Source organism: Neolamprologus multifasciatus, chromosome 4, assembly GCF_963576455.1.
Source record: "Neolamprologus multifasciatus chromosome 4, fNeoMul1.2, whole genome shotgun sequence".
Taxonomy (NCBI): Eukaryota; Metazoa; Chordata; class Actinopteri; order Cichliformes; family Cichlidae; genus Neolamprologus; species Neolamprologus multifasciatus.
The window spans coordinates 12,009,407-12,032,545 of NC_140442.1; the positions used below are offsets into that span (position 1 = coordinate 12,009,407).

Below are 23,139 nucleotides of genomic sequence, written 5' to 3' on the forward strand. Positions count from 1 at the left end.
TTTTTTTTTGGTTTTTTTTAGTCATTATACAACCAGGTCTTTGGTGACCTTGCCCCAGCCTCTTTTAAACATGCTGGCATAAGATAAACAGTCACAGCATTTTTGGAACCGTTTGTATAGTGAAATATATATCAGAGAAAGGTGGAAGGTGGTTCTGAGCAAAGTTAATGTAGGAATCAAATAGTCAGTGTCCTTTTTTTTTCTTGCAGGTACTTCAAGACGATTTGCTTACACTGTGTGCAATTAAGCTACACCTAATTTGCAGGGCAATTACAGATGACCATTTAGAGGACCTCTGGCGGTTCCTGATATCCACCTTGGGAAACCACGTGGGTTAGGCATCTGGAAAAAAAAGAAAAGAAAAGGTGCTAATGTTATACAAAGAAAGCCGTTTCATTAGTGGGCGGGCAGACGTAGTATAGACTACATTTCCCTAACTTAGGTCGACTAAGGCTTGTTTATAAAACTGTCATGAAACTGTCTTCAAGCTACCAAACTGTATGTGAAAGCCAGTGACGAATGCGCTAGGTTGTAATTGGCCTGATGCAGAACTGCAGAGGTTGAAAATGCCGTGTGGACGGTCCTGATGAGAGTGCGCGCTGCCTGTCGACAAAGAGGGAAACTAGAGTGATCCGTTCTGTGCGTCAAGACGCACGAGATAACCGCATGTGACCTGTGTAGACTGTCCTAATTCCAACGGATGATTTTTACACTGTAGAGCTGCACGAAGTCAAGGAGTCGACAGTTCGGGGGGGAAGCGTGTAACAGAAACACATCAGGCATTCAAGAGTCTGATCTGTATTACGCAGACGTTTTGCGACGGTGGCACATTTGCTCAAATGCTCACCACCAAGCCAGCGGCGGACGGACAACAGAATTACAACTTAATTTTTCTTAATAATCAACTATAGTTTAACATTTCCGTCACCTTCATCGTTAAAGTGTTCCGCATGCTCTAATATTATTTTTCTATCAGGATGGTGTCGTCGCCGTTATTTATTTTGATGCCCACACGGGCGCATTTTCGTGAGAATCTGTTTTGTCCGTGAGGATTTTCCCTCCATTGGCTTTATCATATTTTTTAGTCGGGTGGATTCCCCCCCCCCCCCGTCTCCCGTCTTTAAGATAGCAGGCTATTAATTTTTAATTCTTATGCATCCGCACGAAGACGGCACCAGAGAGGAGAAAAAACGAGTGATAACCAGAGGGGAAGAAAAGGAGAAGGAGGCAAGTGAGGAGAGAAACGAGAATGAATGAGACACACTGAGAAAACAAGGAGAAGGAGATTGGAGGAAACAAGGTAGGATCGATGTCCAGCTTTTTTATTTTACACGTGCTCTAAATACATGTGATAAGAGTGCGACAGTAATAGCATGTAATGCGCAGCAACCTGGCTTCTTCTGTGAGCCTGCGTGAGGTGTTCAGACGTGGTAATACGATTTATTTATGTAATATTTTACGTTTTGACAGGTAGCGAAGTTCATGTTTACGGTGAGTCAACAGCAGTCGCCTCATATTTAAAATGCGTGCTGGATGTTCTAAATTAGTCGCATCTGCGAGTATAACTCTCGTCTGTGGGCCTGTGCGTTGCACCGTGGCCTGGACAGTAACAGATTTTGGCAATTTTAATTAATACATAGGGTCTGCGAGCCTGAAAGTGACAGTGTGCATGTCCTGTGAAAGCGAAGAAGCCGTGAAGTGTTTTCAGTTGACATTGGGAAATCGAGGCAAATCACGACTCTTTTTAGACAAGAAAAAAATAAGATGTTCTGGGACATTTGTGACAGAAGTGATTTTTGTAATCACTCTGTTCAGGGTTTGCTCCGCAAGTTCCTTCAATTCGAGAAAGAAATGAAGTAACCAATTGATTATTAGAGGAATGCATCAGAGCAAGTGTACAGCCTCAGTGTGAACTACTCTGTCCAACCCCCGTGTCCAAGACTACATCATTAATCCTACCTTGTCAAATCATTAACTATAGGCTAGCTGTTGGGGAGTCCTTGAGTGTTTCTGGGTCTCCCAAACTATGTGAGAAGTTCTGTTAAATTTAGCCCATCTGACATTCTAATAATAGCTTGTGCACAAAATGGCAACAGGATATGTTATTATGTTATTATCTTAATATCATCTCACTACAAACCAAGCCAGGAAGCATACTGTCATACATCCAAATTTAATCAAATGTGACCCCCTTAATATTTAGGGGTTCAAATCATGATAACCCCATTATAATGTTACTACGCTGAGCTAATTCCCAATTTAATAATAAAATCTCTAATAAAAAGGCATCAGCCGACTGTATTGCAGCTATGATAGATGAAATCAAACCTTTTGTCTTTGTGTGTTATTATGATAAAATTGAACCTGAGGAGGCAAACAAGAAAGCCCCTGAAAACAGTTATTTTCAGTTTGTAATCCTTTCCCTCATTCTTTCCCTCATTTCACTGGGGTGCATTGTGTTTGCCCTGCCAATTCTTAGGGAAAAATTGGCATGTCTACTACTCTGAAGGGGCTGAATGAAATTTAAATTCTTCAGGTGGTAAAACAGCAATATTGCAACTGTCTGATTGCGTTATCTGGGCATTCAAGAAGCCAGACTTGGAATTGGTTTACTGCCAAACACACTCCCCGGGAAGACAGAAGGATTTATTTCCCCCTTGTCTGTGTGTCACATCACCATCAGAAAAATTATTCCCGGCTTTCAATGGTTGAATAATAGTCATATATTAGCATGGCATTAATGATTGTCACACATTTAATAAGTCACTAATCAGAATTAGATTTACTTGAGTTTTTCGAGGCTTTGAAATGCTGTGGTCAGGGTTTGATCATCGTTTTATTTTATTTAAAACATCGGCTGTGAAGAAGACACTGTATACAGAACCTGGTTGTTTTTTTTTAAATTCTTCTATCCATTTAGGTTTAAAGTGTAGTCATTGCATCTATATGAACACGAGAAATGCACATACTCATGTTTTCGTTTATAACATGCATGTATGTCTGTGCATGTGTGCAGGCGCTCGCACACGTGCACAGACACGTACACTTGATTTTTTTTATAAATGGGATTAACAGTGCTAAGTTCCCAAAGCGACTACACCTTCAGATTTTTTAAATTCTTTTCATTCTGCTTTCTGCTGTTTAGATCCCTACAGCTCGTTGACAAGACTGACTAAATAACTTTGTTGATAGAAAATTAGCGGAAAGGAAAAAGAATTGATGATTTTTACAAAATAACCTGTGTTATTTCAGGACAGTTCAGTGTACTGCATCTATGCTGTTTCACACATTAGAAACATTAGACACATTAGAAAAATAACATTGACTGGATTTAAAAAAAATGCTGACACCTGTTCTGTTACTGTAATACTTGATTTTTTAAAAAAAGAGCTCTTGCCACGATTGTTAATTACTGCAAGCAACATATATTGAATGTTACATGCCAAAAAGCTGGATTGTTGATTTTGACACTGCATGGAGATTTATCCTTAACCTGTGAAAGCCAGTGACATCTTTTTCACACATAAGATGGTATGAAATGAAACTGAATGTGGCTTGTAGTAACAGTATAGCAGTACATTATTCTACAGTTTTAATGCCCTCTGGGGTAGCAAATAACATAATTCAAAATGCACGCATAATACAGATAAATACACAATTCAATTCAATTTTCTGTTTTGTGATCAAATTGTTTTAAATTTTCGGTTCTCAGTGGGCAATTACACATGTTATTAAAATAAAAAAATAAACGAATAATCACTAAAGAATAGAAGGGAGCAGTTTGCTATGAAAATCTGTTAATTAAAGCCATCCGTCAGTCAAGTCAAGACACAGAATTTCATAACATTCTGCGGCAAACACAAAAATTATTTAGCTACAAGTGCACACGATAACACATGTAGCCATTTCTCTTTTCATTACAAAGTGAATAATTTAAATTAATTCAAATTGTTGCATATGTGGTGATGGTGTTCTAACATGCCCACTTAACAACACACACTTTACTGTGCACACATAATGCCACTATAAGCTATTTCAATCTCCAGGAGGGAATTAAAGGCAAATATTTATTCCAGTACAGAACAGAGGAACTCTACTATGGCATTGCAGTATATTCAAATGATAAACTTAATCCCAGAATTGTCTTTTGATGATGGAAGGTTCCCAGATATGATATTGGATTAGTAAAATCCTTGCACGTAACACAGGCCATTGAAAAAGGGAATTTATTTTCGGATATGTGCGTGGTCAATATATATAGATTTATCATAAATCTGAAGATTATTTTCCATTGTAATACATGGCTAACAAACAATTTTTTCTTAATCTGATTTCTGCATAGCACACAAAAAGCATTCAGATGAGTGATATAGCATCGTTACAGTATGAGATTAAGAAGCGCTCTTCAGCCTGTTCAATCTTATTAGGGTGGAGGTAACCAGTGAGGGTTGTGGCAGTGATGGGATCCATGCCCATTATTATTGTCTCATGGGATGCTGCCTTGGTACCTGTGCGCCCCTTGTGAATGGGCAGGAGTATTATTTTATTACCCTTTTTGTTATGTCCAAATTCTGCGTGTCTGTTGGGCAGTTTTTCTCTGGACTGACACAGAAGCTCTTTATTGTGTAGTGCCAGGTAGCTTTTCCTCGTTCCTTGCCTTTGTAGTTAGCAGTGTTTACCTGGCAGTGGCAGTTCTGGGGTTGTCACTAGCCTGATAAGACTTGTCCTGACAGGAAAACCATTATGATTATGACAGTTATTGTGTTTCAGTGTTTTACCACTGCTGACAAAATACACTGGAAATGGTTTTTAACAGCTTTTGTTGGACTAATTATTGCAATCAAAAATACCATATTATGTTTTCTAAGCCCATTTGGCTGTTTTCCCCTTAAATGCTAGATTACATTTTTGGAGGATAAACATGCAATAATGGATTGGATATAAAGCAGCAAAAAGAGGGAGACGGGAAAGGAAAATAGAAGGGGTGAAGAGTGGAGGGTGCACTGGCCAGGGATATATATAACGGCCAAGAAACAGTGCCTGTCTTTGCTGTGGCAATGAGGTGCAGAAGTGATGGGCATTGAATGTCCTTTGTGAGGCTACCGGCCTTTGTGCTGTGGAGTTATCTGTGATGTAGTCACACAGCTGTGCTGCAGCCTGTTGGTTATCGGCTCTGGCGTCTCTGCTACATCTGGAGAAAGTCTGAAGGTGTGGGTTTTGAGGAGCCAATCTTACAGGAACCCCACCACACACTAATTCAATTCACTTGCTGCCAGCCTTGAGCACGTGTAGGCGCCGGCGTGGCGAAAATGAACAGGAGCAATAAGAGCACATGAACAGAAAAAATCGATGAGGACTCTTTTTCATAAATGGAGTGGGTGTTAAATTAGCTGGATTGGCCCATGTAGCAACACATTGGATTGAGTGTCTGGTGTATTTGGGTTGTGTCTATCGACTGAGAGACGACTGGGTGTACAGCAGGGGAAAGACTCAGTGATGCTCATTCAATCTGACCAATCAGCCTCACCAGCAATTCATTCAGTTTTACACTGATTTGTCAGAGAAAATGGGATCTCTGTTTAAAAAAAATGTCGCTGGAGATTCAGTGACCATATTATTGTTGCTCTTTTTATTTCATGTAATTTTCTGCCTTTATTGGATATTCAGAGTTTAGATAGGTGGGCAAACATATACCCACAACTACTTGAGCTGTCCAGTCACCTTTGCTTCTAAAAAAATTAATAGAAAACTTAAAATCCCAGCTAACAAATCAATTTGTTTTCCAGTTTTCATTTCTGAACATGCGTTTTACAGGTTTTCAAAGCCCTGTGCCAGGATATAATTTCAAAGGTACTTGAAAATAATGATCACAAATCAGTATAATTTTGCCCTGTGGGTTGTCTGGAATTTTGGAAAGTAAGTTGTGGCAGCTCTTGCCAAAGGTGTATAATGGCAATGGTGCCATTGAGATCAACTTCAGTCCTTCTGCGAACCATGGATGCGGTCACAGAAACCTCTATAAATGCAAATATGTGCAAGTAAACTCAAATATTTATAAAATTCTAAATTCACCTAAAACTAAATATCCAAAAGGAGCATATGGGAGAAACTTTGACTAGACAAAAGGTGAAACTTTAGGTAATTGGAGTAGGTTTCCACATCTAAGCTATCCATCTGAAAAAGGAGGAGCACACAGATGAAAGGAAACAGGGATCAATTGACCTAATAGCTTGTCCAATCAATCCTTATGTTTTCTGATAGCTTGATGGAGGGTGCAGAGCGGAGTGGTGGATGAGCCCCTCTAATTGGCTTGGCCAAAATGGACAGAGCGAGAGACTGAGTTGTAATGGCAGAAGTAGTCGTCACTCCTCCCCACACCTGGTGCTCTCATTCTACCTGCGTCAATACTGACACCTTTATCCTCATTACCTTCTGCTTAGTGCCATGTCCAGACCCTTCATCTTCAATGGAACTTCATTGTTCCTTTATTATTTCTCCGTTTGCACAATCCTCTTCCTTTCTCGCTTTCTGCCACCGACCTCTCGCAGTCAATGACTGCAGGAGTTACTCGGTGTTGTCTTTGCTATACCGGCATTCTGTTAGGCACTAGAATTAGGAGAGACATGTTTATAAACAGGATCCTTGCAAGCTGTGTTCATGCGAGACACACCTGAGTCATTCCACAGAGGGACGGCCCTAGTGGGTTTGTATTTGTGTCAGCAGCACTCCCATTGGAGTATGTGGTGTTGGACTGGTGTGAGCATGTTTGTGTCTGTATGTCTCTGTGTTCCGTGCTGTGAGTACTGAGAACACCAAGAAACAACATGGGACTGGAAGAAGCTGCTTGTTTTCCTGTCTGCCAAGATGGGAGCTGGAGGAAAGCAGATTGGGAAAAAAAGAAATGAGGTAGGGGAGGAGGGGAATGGGAGAAGAGATGGAACTCCTTGAGAAAGGTATGAAAGGGCACGTATATACATAAACAGCTGCAAAAACACCCAGAGCATTTTACATGATGCCAGATAAGACGGAGAGGGAGGAAGTGCAGCGTGATGGAAAAAGTCCATAAACACCTAGAGCAATGAACTTCAAGAGAGAGGTAGATGAGTGAGTGAGAGAAAGAGAGAGAGAGAGAGAGGGGGAGAGAGAGAGCATCCGAGGTGGATTAATTAAGGATTATAATTATGTTGGGACTATGCATGCCTCACCTGAGACTAGCCTGTGCTGCGCCTCTCCAATCCTCATGCCCTCTGCTCCTCTGCACATATGGACACAAACCAAAGTACTACCCACACTTGTGGTATCATAGATTCACCTCCCTGACACTGTATGCAAAAGTGAATGAGTGCAACAGCTTATTAACCTTTTTGCCACTCTGGGTGTGTGTGTGTGTGCGTTTTTAATCGGCCTAGTACAATATTGTTGTTATAATGTTCCCTTTTGTACTCATGCAGCGAACATGCCAAATTTATCTGGACAGAACACGGCACAGTTCTGTAAGAATCATCTTGAGGTAAAAGTGAGTTTGTGTCCAGGCAGTTGTTTAAATTCCCAACAATTAGCTGATGGCACTAAAGAGCAACTACACAATTCTCAGTTTTCACGTGCTTTGCTTAAATTAGCATCTGCAAACAGTGATTGAGTATCAGTTGTTACGGTGAACAAGTTAACAAACAGCTGCTTATTTACACAGCTGGTAGATGCATAACGGGAATAATTATTTGATATATTTCTGGCCACCTCGTGAAATTTACTCTCTTTCTAGCAGCTAATTGCTTCATCATGTTCATTAGCGAGCAAGGTACTTTTCTGTCTGTTGTGGTAGAAGGCAGGTAAGATAAGCTGGGTCTATCAGCATGCTTTCAGAAACACCTGAGATGCATGTACATGGGGTTGATGAGAGTGATGGGAATGAACTGCAAAATCCAAGATATTTCCATGCTGATCAGCTATAGAGGCACAGGTACAGTTTCTCTTTGCATTACAAAGATAGTATTGAGGCTGCAATGCTCATGCCTCTGAGTGGATAAAGCCTTGTTTTTTCCACTGAAACAGTCAACAACTAGCACCCAGGTGTGGTATTAACAGAATCAATGTGAGGTAAGATGCTGCTAAAAATGACCATGCATGCTCAGCAAACCCTCTGTGGTTATATTGAGGGTTCTTTCTTTTTTGTCGTTGTTTCTAAAAACTACACTGCTGCGCAGCAATTTTTAGTAATCGAGTGCTTTGTTACCTTTGTCTGAAACGGGGACAAAAGAAAGTCAAACGTTTTTATGAAAAATGAAAATCTGAAGATGGGGACCGCAAGAGGTTACACTGTGGATGGTGAAGGACATGTCTGTAATTGAATAGAGTAGCTAGTCTGTCTGCCCGAATATGATTGTACTTTTAATCTAGTAACAATTACGTTCACACCGCTTGTCCTCCTGTAGTGCTTTTAGAGTACGATCACGAGCCGTACGTCACCTGACCATAATAGGACTTCGCTAAAGCACAGCTTGCCCCCTGGTCAGCTCACATCCTCAAGTTGATACAGAAAAGACACACATAACACAACATAAACTGATCACCAAAGGCACAAATGCACACACGCTTTCTGCAGCTGCAGAGGCATTTAGGAAACAGAATGGGAATGGATTTAATTGAGTCTTTGATCATTATAGAATTACCATGTGCCTTCTTGGCACCCTGGTTATTGTTTCATGGATTAATCATTTTCATTCAACAAATTGTGGAATCCACACAGTAAATCAGTGTTCTGCCTGCTTGACACAGATATGCAGTTGGAGCAAGGGAATTCTAATGTGCCCTTGCCCTCCAATTGGCTGCAGTCGGCCATGCGACTTGATTTATTTGACGGATTGGTTTTATTGATTTACTGAATTAATGTGGTGCCTGTTTAATCAGTGTGCTATGGAACTATGCGGAATTTGACATCTCTGTGAACTCAAATGAATTGAGTGTATAATATTGATTTGGTTATCTACAGTATTTATTCAGCCATTTGTCTAAGAGCTGATTAATTCAGTGTTTACGAAATAATTTAGGTGTGTGTTGGCTGTGCAGCTGTTTATACATTTATCTGTGTGTGTCTTTCTCTCTGTAGCAATGTTCGGAAGGTATAACTTTTCTGCAAAAGCATGCTGCCACTGAATTGTGTCAAATGACTCATCACATCAAGGCTCTTGTGCGATTAGTATTAATGCATACACACACTGCGCAGTACAGTATATGCATATATGGGGGCTGTGCCACATGTGAGGTGTCCCTGTATTAGTACTGTGCTCTGTCATTGCAGATAATATCGTAGGGCTGAAGTAAAATCATGATCATTAATATTTCAGGCACTGTTGTGGTCGAGATTACATAACATGACGTAAAATGCATAACGTAATGCATTTTACCTATCCTGTAAACCGAGACCTCTCTTTCTTTTAACTGAGCTGGTGGTAATTTTAACCTGCCACAGTCCGGTGTGAATGGAATTGCACCACTGTAAATGAAAGGGGTGCGCTAGATTTTTATGACGCCAAACAAAAGCGTCTTGTTATATCAATTATCATGCCTCACAATGGACAGAAGCCAAAATCGTAAATGAAAATAAAATTCAATTTAATTGTACTGGCCTAGCTGGAGCAGTGCTCAGCACCGGTGTGGTGATTGAGCAGTATCTGTCAAAGAGGGCCAGAAGAAGGAGAACAGTTCTAATTAGAGCTAACTCAGGATGGATATGGATGCTTTCTGACAGCTGTCTCATCTGATTCTGCTGCCCCATGGAAGAAGCAGTTGTTTGGAGATGTTTGTTTAGGCTCATTATGGATAAAAGTAGAAGCTTTGCACATCTATTTTCTCCCATTCTATGTCTGCTGTAATCATCAGCTTTGCTGTTACACAGATATCTCAGCTGTCAATTGGTTTCCTGTATTTATAGAGCATCTTGTGTGCTCACAAGACATTTTGCAGTCCCAGATGTGATCCTAGAATGGATCCTGCAAGGATAAAAAAACATTTAACTGTACTGAGAAATGATCAATGATGCATTTCTGGGGCTGGGCATCAGTCTACAGTAGCACTAAAATACATGAAGGTATAAGACGCTACATGCGATCGGAGATCTATAGCTATTGTCGATTGTAGGAGAAAGTGCTAATTTATTAATGGGGGATACAGTGAACCATGCACTGTAAACTCTTACTCCATGTATTTATTCACTCATATGACATGGACCACTGCTTAGGTCATAATTACCATTCAAGTTCAGACAAATGCAGCATTCTGTATTCCACTGACATTTCTGCTGTGCATATTACACTGTATATTTAATAAGGTGTATGACTAAAATACACTGTATTAAAGAGGCTTAGGGACAAATAAGGTGGGTGTGATGGGAGGGCATTTCTATTCGTTTTATAAGAAGATTCCATTATGTTTTCTATTGTTGGTGTTTCTCACAAAGAGTGATTTAATAATTATACTGTAGAGATTTCTGATGGCTGAAATTCCTCCACTGCTTAAAAAAAAATAAAAGCAAACACCAGTAATCAATGTAAAATACCCCTTACACCTAACCTAAAGAGGTTACATGAATGAAGGCAGTGCTCAAATTATTGCAGTAGTCATCCTAACTGGATTACCTTAGCTAAATTGGAGCCACAGTTGAAGAATGGCTAAATTAGGTGACTGACCTCAAAATCAATCTTTTGCTTTACTTCACTATTCCTTGTTTCCGTGCAAAGCAGTGGGTTTATGTACAACACCAAGGTACGGCTGGAGGTAGACAGCCAGCTGAAAAAGCACAATACGTTTCTGGGTGACAGAGAAGTGTCTTTTTGTGTTTCAAAGTAAAGTAACAAAGCCTGTGTTACAGGGCTCTATAAACTGATCATCACAGCAAAACAGACTTGAACATTTTCCTTGTGGTGCAAAAAACATGTTTTGCTTGGCTGCTTTGCATCAAACGCATCATGCGAACATCGTCTACCGAGCAAATCGAGTTACTGCAAACCATAATCGTGCAATCGCCTCGAGGTGGTTGCACATAGTAAACAGGTTATGGTTTGTATTTAAACAAACCGCTTCCCACAGATCTAGTACTTAGGGTCTCTGCTGAGCTCTTAGACTACATTTTAGACTTTCACTTTTTTTTCTCTGTAATAAGTCTGAAAGCATGTACATTAGCCTATTTTTCTCTGCTCTTTTTGTTACCCTCTACATAATTTGCTCTGCCCTCACAGACACAGACTGTTTGTCGACTAGTCTAAATTATTACGCCGCTTCAGCCCACATACATACCTGTTTGCTCACCTACCATTTGCAGTTTACAGACCTAAATGTCTGTGTGCTCACTGGTTCTCCTAATATGTGCCTGTTTGCACTCTCTTGCCCCTTCATCCTGCGCTTCATGCACCTTTGTGAATTCTGCTTCCTTTTGCGAGTGTACTAACGTTTGCCCTACACTCACCTTCTCTCCTGCTCATGTGCCCCCCTAACTCACCTTTTGATTTAAGCAGATATGGATGGAAATACAAATGACCCCTGATGAACCCAGATATTGAGCTGTTTTAAAGCCGGAGGCTTTAGACAATATCCCTTCCTTGCTCCAACATGCTAGAGAAGGAGGGGCTAGTGTTTCTCACTTTAGCTGGGTATTATGGGATTTACGACCCTCGTCCTAGCAGACGTCTCTCCCACCACTGCCGTCTCTCCCATTGGGTAGAATTAGCAGGCGAGGAAAAGAGGCAAATTAAAAGGAAGCAAACACAACATCTAATAAGCATGTTGTGAAAGCTTTCAGCAGGATATGGGCTGAGGGAGGGAGAGAGAAAGAACAGCAGTTTATAATCTTGACTCTCTTTTTGCATTTCCCTCTAATTTCCTTCTGCCCCACTGTCCCCTCCGCCCTCTGTGACTTGCTGGTGGGGCTCTCCGAGGAGATCATCTCCGAGCATGGGCAGTGTGAGACAGATGGGCGGATGATGGATCTGACGTGATAGACAGCAGGGTGATGGATGGCTGGCTGGCTGATAGGGGATTAATGCAGTGCTGGGGCCGCTGCCACACAGTGGATGGCTTAGTGATAGATAGATAAAACTGACGAGGAGATAAACAAGAGAGCACTAATCCACGCCCCCTTGATGGACAGAAAATCAAAGTGAAGGAAAAGAGCCACATAGGGAGAGGTGGACCTTTGTAGTGGCGTTGCATGGTGTAAAGCTTTCATGTGAGGGAATGTAAGTTGATGCAGGGTGAGATCAGGCAGAGTGAGGAAGAGAGTAAAGGAAGGGCACTGTGTTACAGTAGTGTGTGTAAGCAGTGTAGATATATATATGGTAAATGGTAAAATGGCCTGTTTGTATAGCGCTTTACTAGTCCCTAAGGACCCCAAAGCGCTTTACACATTCAGTCATCCACTCATTCACACACACAATCACACACTGGTGATGGAAGTAGGGCTGGGTATCGTCACTGATTTCTAGAATCGATTTGATTCCGATTCACAAGGTCCCAAATCGATTCGATCCACGATTCGATTCAATTCGATTCGATTCAATTCGATTTGAATCTGGGAAATTTTGCCTCAGACAGTCAGAAATATTATAATTCAGATCAGTACATTTACATATTTTTGTATCTATAAAAAGGAAGCTGACACTCGACAGACTTTATCAAAGGTGTAAGCATCACAGCAGATGCTTTTGTGTCAAAGTAGCTGAAGATAAAACACAGAAAAACATGAAAGTGATTTTCCTGGCCTGGGATTTTATAAAAATATTCTGCAGTACATCAAAAACGAAAGAAAACCATTAATCAACATATGAACATTACCTCTGAAGTTACAGCGGTTTTATTAGAGACACAGCTAAGCGTTTTGCAATTTTGCATAATTTTAAAAAGTTTACATTTGTTCAGTAGCCTATTGAACGGCAGAAATTAGGTTTTCTTTTCAGAAGTAAGTAAAAGGAAAAAAACCAGCAGCTGATAGCGCTGTAAACAATGGTAGACTTGTGCGTAACAAGCCAGCGAATAATGCAGAAAACAGATTTTTAGACAGGAAACTGTTCTTGAAGTATGCAGAGACAGCAAGAGAGAGAGAGAGAGCTGTGCATGAAGTGTGGTTTTATCGTGGTGGAAGCAAAACAGCAAAAGTCAGAGGGAATTCATGACAATGTTTATGTGAAGCGTAGTTTGGATCTTCTTTTGCTGTTGGTTGGGTCAATATTGTTTGTAGAGAAATAAAACCTGCAGCTTCACAATCTAGCGCAAAAAGGGCATAAACACAAAGCGCGGACCTGCCGAAACATCAGAATTAGCGAGCTGTCAGTTTTCAGCCCCGACCGTGTCCGTGCCGTCGGGTGAGAAAGGTGACATCTCACTGATTCAGGCAGGTCCGCGCTTTGTGTTTATGTCTTTGTGCAGAATCCGTGTTCCTGCTCTCATTTACTGTTTTAGCTGTTTGGCGGTTGTTGAAATTTTGTGAGGTTTAACCTGAGATTCTGGCTTTGTTTTGGGCAAAATAAATCTATATTAAAAAATCGATTCAGGATTTTAATGAATCGATATCACGTTATCCAATCCAGAATCGATTTTAATCGATACATCCATTATCAAAACCCACCGGGTCCATTATCACACCCACCACCGGACCCTCTGACCACCACCAGTAGGCAATGGGTGAATGGGCAATGGGTGCCCAAGGACACAACGACCGAGACTGTCCAAGCCGGGGCTCGAACAGCAATCTTCCGATTACAAATCACCTCTAATATATATATTTAGAGAGAGAGAGAGAGATGTGTGTTGATATGGCGTTGCAGGTGACAGTGAGGGTTGTTGGTACACTTTTTCAAGTGATGGCGAACAGTTTGACTTCAGGATTAGGCATAGCAGCAAATTGGCCATAGTGGGATATGATGGGATGATTGGCCAGGAGAGCGTGTGCTGCTTGGGAATAGAAGATAACTGTGCTTGTTGTGTCTGTAGGTATTTTTTTAATGCTCTTCCATCAGTGCAACAGCTTAATCTTCGGTGTAATGTACAAAAATAAAGGTTTTAGGTGTCAGATTTTAGGTCTCTGTGTTTAAGTGGTGAGTTGAAAAGGTCTGTCGCGTTAAAAGGATGGGAAAAAAAGTGAGGAGAGTGGAGGACAATCCCAGGGAGAGTACCTCTGAAAATAGGGAGCAAGCTACCTATCCTTGTGTTATTATCGAGCGCTAAGCTTTGTCTCTGTTCACCATTTCAGGGGACCCCAGGGGTTCTGGCATCGATCTAGTGTGCTTAGAATGCACTCCAGTGTCACCTATTTAAACACAGTGAGCCGCTAGCCAACAAAGACAAGCCTTTATTTATCAAGCCTCTGATTTTGGCTGCACGGATGACAACCTGATTAGCACTTAAAGGAGCTCTTAAATCTAATATTGGAATAAGTGGAAGCAATCTATACATAGAGGGAGACAACACACTTGGTCAGAGAGAGTCAGAGTGGAGGATGAACAGAGAGGTGAGTGAGTGTGTCATTCATGAGGTTAATGAAGGGACAGGGAGGGGTGGACTAGATGAGGAGTGTGTGACAGAGACAAGTGAATGGGGATGAGAAAAAGAGTGTGTGCGACAGAGACCGATGGGTGAGAAGTAGAAGGAACAAGTGGATGAGAGAATGAGCATGTGACGGAGGAGTGGTGGCAAAGATTGAGGGGACCAGATGAGAGCATGAGTGGCTAAGACAATAAAGGAAAGTCAAATGAAGGGGCGAGGATATTGTGAACAAGTGAAGGCCTGAGCAAATGAACAAATTGCTAAGCAAACAAGTGGGGAGTGAGTGTGTGTTTCTGTGTGTTCATGCAAATTGTGGGGGCGTTGTTGCACATGTGCGCTTGTGGGCAAATGAATGAGTGAGGCATGATGGAAGAGACTAAGTGACTGAGTAATGGGGGTTAGTGATGGGTGTGTTGACAGAAAGTGTCAGCTTTAACCACACTGACCTGCGAATACAGGCTGCATGCACAAGTGGCTGAATTTGAGTGCAAGCTTGGACGTGAACTGACTGTAAAATTGGATGTGAATTTCGAGTTGGATGTGGAATGAATGTAAATAGGAGAAGTAGGTGGATGGTGTTTGCACATTTATATCTATGTGTCAGGCTACTGTCGTTTCTACATCATTTTAGATGAGCCCAGGAGATGAGCATCTTTCTAGCCTCCTTGGCACAAAAGCTCAGCTACATTTGAACACCTCATTTCATCTTCTGTGTAATTATAGCAAGTGGGTTTGGGCTGTGTAATGTTTCAGGGAACCTCTTCTATCCTTGCCTCTTGTCACCCAGAGAGTACCAAAATTGAGGCTTGTATTTTTAGTTCAGCTTAAACGCCATTAAAAAATAATCTCAAGCTTCTTGGCATGCTATAACTGGGAACCATTTTGTTTCATGTAATAGACAAGTTTATTTACTCTCCTAGGGAGAGGAACACTAAGTGATGCCAGTGCTCGATTAGAGAGGAGCTGTTACTAGAGAGCAGCAAGATAATTTATTCTTGCTTTCTTTCCCTTGGGATGCCAATGGCCGATTTGCTTTCGACGCCAAGAAGTGTGTGGACGTATTTTATGTGCAACACTGTCACTGGGATGATGTTGGGACATTTGTGATTAGGCTATTGTCTGTCCAGCCTGTGCTGCACACAAATCCTTCCCCCTCTTACCTCTTCTTCATCAGTAACCCGCCAGCAAGACAGTACTGAGTATAAAATGTCAGGAGAATTTGCATGGTATAAATGCACATACATTGTCTGCTCTTGCTGCTCCTTCATCAGGCTTTCACTTGTTTGGCTTGCTTGTCTCTCTCACCTTCTTCATCTCCTGAACTCTCCAGCATCCTTGGCTGCAGCACTCTTTTCTGACCCTGTCGTAGTCTCCTTCAGGGTCTGTCTCTTGGTGATCAAGCTCCATTATTTATGCTGTATCGTGTATCACCATCAATTCGTGCAGTGTAGCAGTGAACAATTGAGACAGATTTCCTTGACTGTCACAACAGCAGTGAGACCCGGCAGAGGTTTGGAAATGGGATTAGCCCTAAATGGAATTTAATTTACACCGTTGTTGTCTGTGGGACCTGTCTACCACTCAGACACCATGATTCACTCTGGTAGTGCTTTCTCCATTGTGTGTGTGTGAGTGAAAGATTACTGTTTTACTGCCCAATGGACACTGTAGAATTCGTAATGTGATGCACATGCGCAGCTGCTACATTTCTCCAAGGTGCTGAAATGCTATTCCTATTGTTGTGCAGTTTTGATCAGGTCTGTTAAAGAAAGTCTTACTTTAACAAGTCGCAGTTGTCAGTGTTATGTCTATCAGCTTAGAGACTGAAAAAATGTCTCAGTCCATAATAAGGCAGAAAATGCTTTTTTTCCCCCCCGCTTGATTGATGGAAAAAGACACACCGCTTCCACAACAAACAAAATAAGATTTTTATGTCTAATTAGTGGGAAAAAAAAGAAATAATAATATCAAAATCCTACGTGATTCAATTACCAGACCTTAGCCACGGCAGCTGGCAGGTCTTTGACATGAAATGTATAAGTGAATGAATGAGTAAATAGATAAAATGAATAAGAGCGAATCGAAGTGTGAATCAATGTTTATGGATCGGCATCCAAAGACCTGCTGTGCTACAGATGAAATGAATGTGGTATCAGTTGTGTGTGTGTCAGCATATGTTTCTAAGTAAGGCAGCATCTGGCTATGAAAGCTGCAGTGATGCTTTTCAGTTGCATCAGTGTGTGTTCATTGTGTACTGTGCATGTATGATGCATTTGTCCTTGGTACTTGAGGGGTGTGTGTGTGTGTGAGCAGTGTTTTTTCTTGTTTCCTGAATGGTAATGGTGGCTTCTGATGAATTCAGTTTCGTGTTTTTCTGACTTCCCAGCGCTCTTTATCCTTGCGCTTAACACAAACATAATCAATACTTGAATTAATGTGTAAGTAAAGAGTCAAAACATGTCACACTGGGCTTGGCGCAAGCTGTTGCCCTGCCCCCACCCCAGCAACCTTCAACCCAGCTGGGCTGAGCAAAGTCAAGAAGGAAGTGAGGAGAAAGAAAGAAAAACGTAAGTGTTCATAATGAACACATTATGGAAGTACATTGGAAGAATGTGTTCTGCAGTCTTTTTTTTCTTCTTTTTTTTTTGCTGCTGTATTTATTTGACTAATTATTAGTCAAGAGATAATTATGACTTGCTGCACGGATGATGCCTCTTGACAAGGAAGGAAGCACTGTAGTGAATGATGTGTGCATTCAAGTGTTCAGGTGAATGTAGTGTTAGGTATGACGGGCACTGACTACAGAATGACGAGACAGGCCACAGGTGTGGGTGTCGGCTCAAGGCAGAGTGTGCGTGTGTGTGTGAGTGTGTGTGTGTCTGCGTGTAAGCATTAGCATTTGTGTGTTGTGTTTGCAGACAAGTGATGGGATGTGAGGCTCAAGAGGCAAAACGGTGAGTTTGTGAGTGGTGTATTCCTGTAATCTGCTCAGATCAGATCAACTAGAGCCAATAATGCCACACTGCTTTTTCTTTATCTCGCACTTCTTTCTCTCTCTCTTGCTCTCTGTGCCTCCAACCTCTCTCTCCGTCTTTTTTCTTTTCACTGCAGTGGGAGCCAGCTTTGCTGCAGAGGGAAAGATGGGGTAAAGATGGGGGGAGAGAGAAAAGACATACTAGAAAGAGTCTGGAAGATTGATGGTGAGAAATGGAGATAGGAGGGTGACTCGGAGAACAGAGGAGGAAGGTGGACGGGATTGAACAATAAACGATTACTGCTCTGCTTGTGTGTGCTCCTGTTAGAGCCTGATAACGAATCAAACAGTGCTCTTTCTTTCTATTGACACACACACACTCGAGCACAGTCGCGCACACACAAACACACACACTGGCCACAAGCATTTGAGTTTGTTTTTGGCCAGTTCTGGGTGGTGCTTGGCAGAAGAAATTAAGCCTAACAACCGTGGCATCTGTCTCAGCAGCAGGAGAGTCCCGCCTCCCCACCCACACATGACCTGCCCTGCTTTCATTCACTGAACTGCCTGCTGCCAGCCTCAGGATGGGCTGCTGCCTCCGCCACTGCCCACTACCCCTCCCGTCATCCTCTCTCTACCCCGGCCTCTCTGTACTGCCAAGCACTCTATGCCCGCACCCATGTTTCCCCTCAAGCCACAACCAGGAGTCTAGCGATATGGTTGCTTCAAATATTCATAAAAGCCACGCTGCAACATAGAACTATCCGCTCCCCTCCATTTTGAGAGGCAATTCTCATGACGTAGCTTCTCTTGGCCCTGAACACAGCGCTCCGAGTCAGCTACTCTACTCTGCGGTCAGTCTATATGAACAGTACAGTATATACGCTAAGTAATAACCAGTGCTTTCAAAATTCAGTCTAGTCTCCCAACTGATTGCACGTGTAGCTAAATATAAACATTCCTCTTTTCTCTTTCACACTATTCACTATATTAACCCTCCCCTCTCTCAGGGATGGGCACAACCATCAGTCGCTAAAGGGGTCGTGCTACTTAAACTACACTGAAGCATAGCTACAGCCAGTGAAAGCAAAGCTATTATGCATGCAAAGAAACATCAATTCTATACTTAGGCAAAGGCAGATTGCTGGGCCAGTGTGTAATACATGCAAAGACTATTAGGAACAGAAATGTATTTCAGTTTTTTGTTTTGTTTTTTGGCACACATGAACACACAGGACCATAGAGTGAAGTGAGAGGCACCTTCCGGTGAAAGAAGTTCTACTATGAATCTGTTAGGAAGCCACAGGCTGGATAAACATCCATGTGGAGCAGCAGCAGATGCCTCCGTCTTCCTCTAATGCTCGCTCCCCCTTCTTCGCCTCTTTCATCACCTCACATGCTACCACCTACTCATTCCTCACTCTCTCCTTTCTGCTTCCTTTAATGAAGCCTCCCCCATCCTGCCTTTTCCTCATGCCCTCCATTTCTTAACTCACTTTCTCTATTGTTGTATCCAGTTCTAATTTTCTCTCCATCTCTGTCCCTATTTATTTTATTTCGCCTGTCTTCTCATCATGCAGGCTTCCTGCTAGTGCAGGACCATGCTGCTTATCCTCCTGTATTCGCTCATTGTATCTGCAGATTATTTCTCGTGGGAGCATCCTGTATGTGCTCTCCTCCATACTGTTTTATCTACCTCATCAAGTGGGATAGAGTGGATCAAGATGGGCGAAGGTTAAAACATGATGCTCTGGGTTGTGGCAAACAGGTGCCTCATAGGGATGAGCACTATCAGTGATAGAAAGGTGTGGAAAGATGATTTCTGAACATTAAGGCATTATTTGTAAGCATGTGCCACTGTTATGATGAAGTTGTTAAGCAACAGAGTGAGCCAAACAGCAGCTGGTGAACTAAAGATAGATGAGATGGCTACTGGAACTAATGTGGCAGTTAAGTCTCAGAGCATGAGCTTGAATAATATTAGCTGTTAAGTTCTAGAGATCACCTTTATGCGATTATTTCAACTGCATTGGGGCACCCGCAAATTGGCATTGATCATTGTTGGTTGGCTAGCTTTTAATGGCTGGGGCAGTGTTTAATGTTCCTGTCAGGGAGGGGTTATCATGTAACCTGTTTCTCCTGTCTCCTGTCCTTGCAACTGCTAAATGGCAAGCCATCTTCCTAAGAGAGAAGGCGCGAGAGCATGAAAAAGAGAGCAGTGCAGCACAGACCCCTTATTAAAGCTGTCCTCAGAGGCTGCCCTCTGTCTGATTCCCCCTGTAAATCTCACCTTTAATTGGAGAGAGTACAAAAAAAGGAGGTGGCTCAATCACAAATCTGTGTCTGGAAGAATGAGTGCGGGAAGGGAGACAGGCAGAGCGTGAGACAGTCAGATAGTCGTACGTGTGAATGTAGGGATTGTGCCCAAACATAAGTCAGCTATAAATGCAGTGAGGCTTTGAGAAGTGAGATGACATATTTACATTCACCTGGGATGTAGGAGCCTGGAGGTGAAAAGATGAAAAGGTAGCATAGTAATGGAGAGAGACGGCCAGAGAGGTGTGCCAAGGGTGATGCAAGGAGAGGAGGAGAAGGACAATGGGTGAGGAAGGAAAAAGTAATGGAGGGAGACAAAATAGAAATGGCTGGCAGTGAAAGAAAGGGAAGGTGGATGCATGTGTGTGAAAGAACGAGAGAGAGAGAGAGAGGTAGAAAGGAGGATGATTTCACCAGAGTTGTTGCCTGACTGTCCTCCCTTAATGGGGTTGCCATGACAACAGTGTATAAGAGAGTGAGGCACCAGCAGTGTGTGTGGTATGTGGATGTGTGTGCGTCTGCCCTGCTCCTTTAGTGACTGATTATCTGTGAAACAGTATACAGTGTGATACCATAACACAAGTGCACCTTAGTCGTTTTTTTTTTTGTCAGAAGGTGGGTGGGAGTTTCTTTTCCCTAACTGTTTATTTGCTTCTATATATTTGTTTGAATGATGAAACGAGGGAAAGAGGCGACAAGAAAGAAAGGAGAAGGTCTTCTGTTTGTGTCGCTGGCCTTACTAGCAGAGCCAAGTAGGTGTGCAGTAGCTGTTGTGCAGTGGCCATGTCACTTGTACCGCTGGCAGCCACGCTGAATGAGGTTAGGTGATGTCACGCCAGTCAGGTGATAGCGTTTGGAGGACCCAGCTGTCACAGAGCAGAGGCGGTCCCACCGGAGCGCCGATCTGTCATCATTATATTAATGACACGCGTAACACTGCGGTGTCATTCCTTACGTGCGCCAAAGCTAACGAGCAGTGCCTTAATTGTAAAATTAATTAAAAAACATTTTGATTAAAGACCAGTCTCTGCACCCAAGATGCCTCCATCTTCATCAGCTTTCATTTTCTCCCCCCCTTTGAGTTTGACGCCCAGAGACGAGTTTTCTCACTTTCTTTCTCTCTGTTTCCCCCTACATTTGCATCTCTGACCTTCTTCCCTTTCATCTGTGTGCTGTTTCTCCTTCAACCTATTGCAACTCACCAACATGTTCACTAGCCCATCATTTTCTCCTCCTCTCAACATACTCATTTTCCACTATCTGTCACTCTCTTCTTTCGTTAGGCAAATTACAACTCTCTTATGTGCTCAATCTCTATCCTCATCCCTCCCTCCCTCTCCTCCTCTTTGTCTTTTCCCATCAGGCTTCCCTCTGTGCTGCTGTCTCTCTTGTTTTTCTCCCCATGTCTCCATTACTCTGTTTTACTTCCCTAGTATGCCTCCTTATATATGTTTATAATCCTTGGCGGAGTCATACAGAAAGGAAAGTTGCTTTCGTTGTCTATGCTCAGCTTTGCCTTTTAACTTTGCCCCCACTACCCTTAAGTCCTTTGTTTCCTTGGAGATTGGTCAGCTCTTTCTCCTTCTCCTCTCTTTTCCAAAGCCCAAGAGCCCCAGGAAAGAGGGAGAGAGTGATATGGTGAGTGTATGTTCTCTAACATCCCTCCTCATCTTTCCTCTCCTTGTGTTCTCTACACACTCCCCTTGTGTGGTATGAGGTCAAGTTTGTCATTCTTCCACAGACTCCACAAGATTCTTGCCTTTTTCTTTCTCTTTGTGTGTGTAAGCCTCAGAACATACAATGTATTTGAGTGGAAAATTTAAAGGTGTCTGAGTAAGAATATATATCTATGGGACAGGATATTAGGCACACCATTCCTCATTAATGGTATTTGTTGCAATAATGATACTGAAAAGTAGGAGAAATTGATCATCAGTGAGCAATCAATAATGGGCTGTACCGATCAGACCAACAGTTTGTCACCATGCAGATCGACGTCCCTGTAGGATACCAGGCTCTTGGGGGGAGGGTGTTACTTCCTCACCACAGGCTCTTATGTTCATTTATTCAAGAGGAAACACAGGCACAAACAAATGCCAGTCTGATGAATGTCTGTTTTGTGCATAATTAGGTAAAGATAGCTCTTAGCCAATAGCGGAATGGATTCATGAATTAAGTCTTCCTCTGTGAATAATGTGCTCTAAACATGGGTATTGAACAGCTCAGGAAAATCCCACAACTTTTTCATGTTCCCATAATAAGTAAGTAGAGAACATGAGAATGTGAGAAAGGTATGTTTGGGAAAATCTACAGACAGAAAACAAAATCAGTTGCCTACATGGAACTGGCTTTCTCTTCTTGGCTAGCTTTTCACAAACCACTCCTGTTGGCCCTTTTTGCAGGGCCTAGGCTGTTTTTGGAGAATAGCTGGCTGTAAAAGAAAAGATAACAAAATGACTGTAATTCCGGGTGGAGTGTTACCATAGAAACACAGCGTCACAGCTCCTAAGCAGATAACACATTCAGTGATATTCCCTTCATCGTGATTCCCACATCTGAGGATGAAGCGGGAACAGGTGTGATCAACAGCTTTCTTAAATATAACAGGGGAGGGGGTAAGGGAGTGTTTGGCATCAGGGCGGACAGTCTCTCTCTGAATTTTAAAGCTTGTTTTGTTGGAATGACAACCTTGGGGAACAAACTTGAGATAGGTACAATGCTGTGCCTGCATGTGCTAAAATGCAGAAACAGGTGATGTAAATCTAAGTACATCTGCAAAGCACATATTACATTCTAGCACAAGTTAAGTTAGTAATGGTCTCTCTAACAGTTTCTGTTACGTTCTGCATGAAGCAATTTCAAGTCAAACACCATCTGTTATTTACCACCATCTGATCAACTGTGGCCATAATTTTATTTATATTCCTTCATGTACTCGCGATCCCTTTTACACTACTTTTTTTCTATTCATGTCTAGAGAAAAAGAGGAAATGGCAATGTTGGACAAGATGTTCAATGTGTTACTCTTCACATTCATGTCTGTGAGGGGCTGGCCCAAAGGCAGCTCACCAAACAGCTGTCTGTTAGCGCCAGCGAGTACACATTTGGTCCACTCGACCTGTAACGCTGGCACAGAGGGTGGGGAATGGTGTCCAAGTCTTCCTCTCAAATCCTCAGTCCATCCTTCCATCCCTTCTCATTGTCCCCGGGGCAGCAGGCGGGCTCAGCTAAATACTGATCTGCCTGAACGGGCACAGGTGCAGCAGGGGGTCTGTTCCTCTGCCAAATTTGGTGCTTCTGTTTCCTTTTGGCTTTTG

The 23,139-nt window shown here is 42.3% G+C and overlaps 1 protein-coding gene across 4 annotated transcripts in view; it reads left to right on the forward strand.

Moving 5' to 3' along the window:
* The first annotated feature begins 421 nt into the window (after positions 1-421).
* The window catches only part of adgrl1a (adhesion G protein-coupled receptor L1a), a 94,811-nt gene continuing 72,093 nt past the window's right edge, over positions 422-23,139 (forward strand). For 2 of the 4 annotated variants that reach the window (XM_085155789.1, XM_085155790.1), the window contains exon 1: positions 422-1,300. The gene's annotated coding sequence lies outside the window, so the exon portion shown is untranslated. Of the gene's footprint in view, positions 21,461-23,139 lie in introns of all 4 variants that reach the window. The other 2 variants (XM_085155791.1, XM_085155792.1) reach the window with 2 other exon arrangements.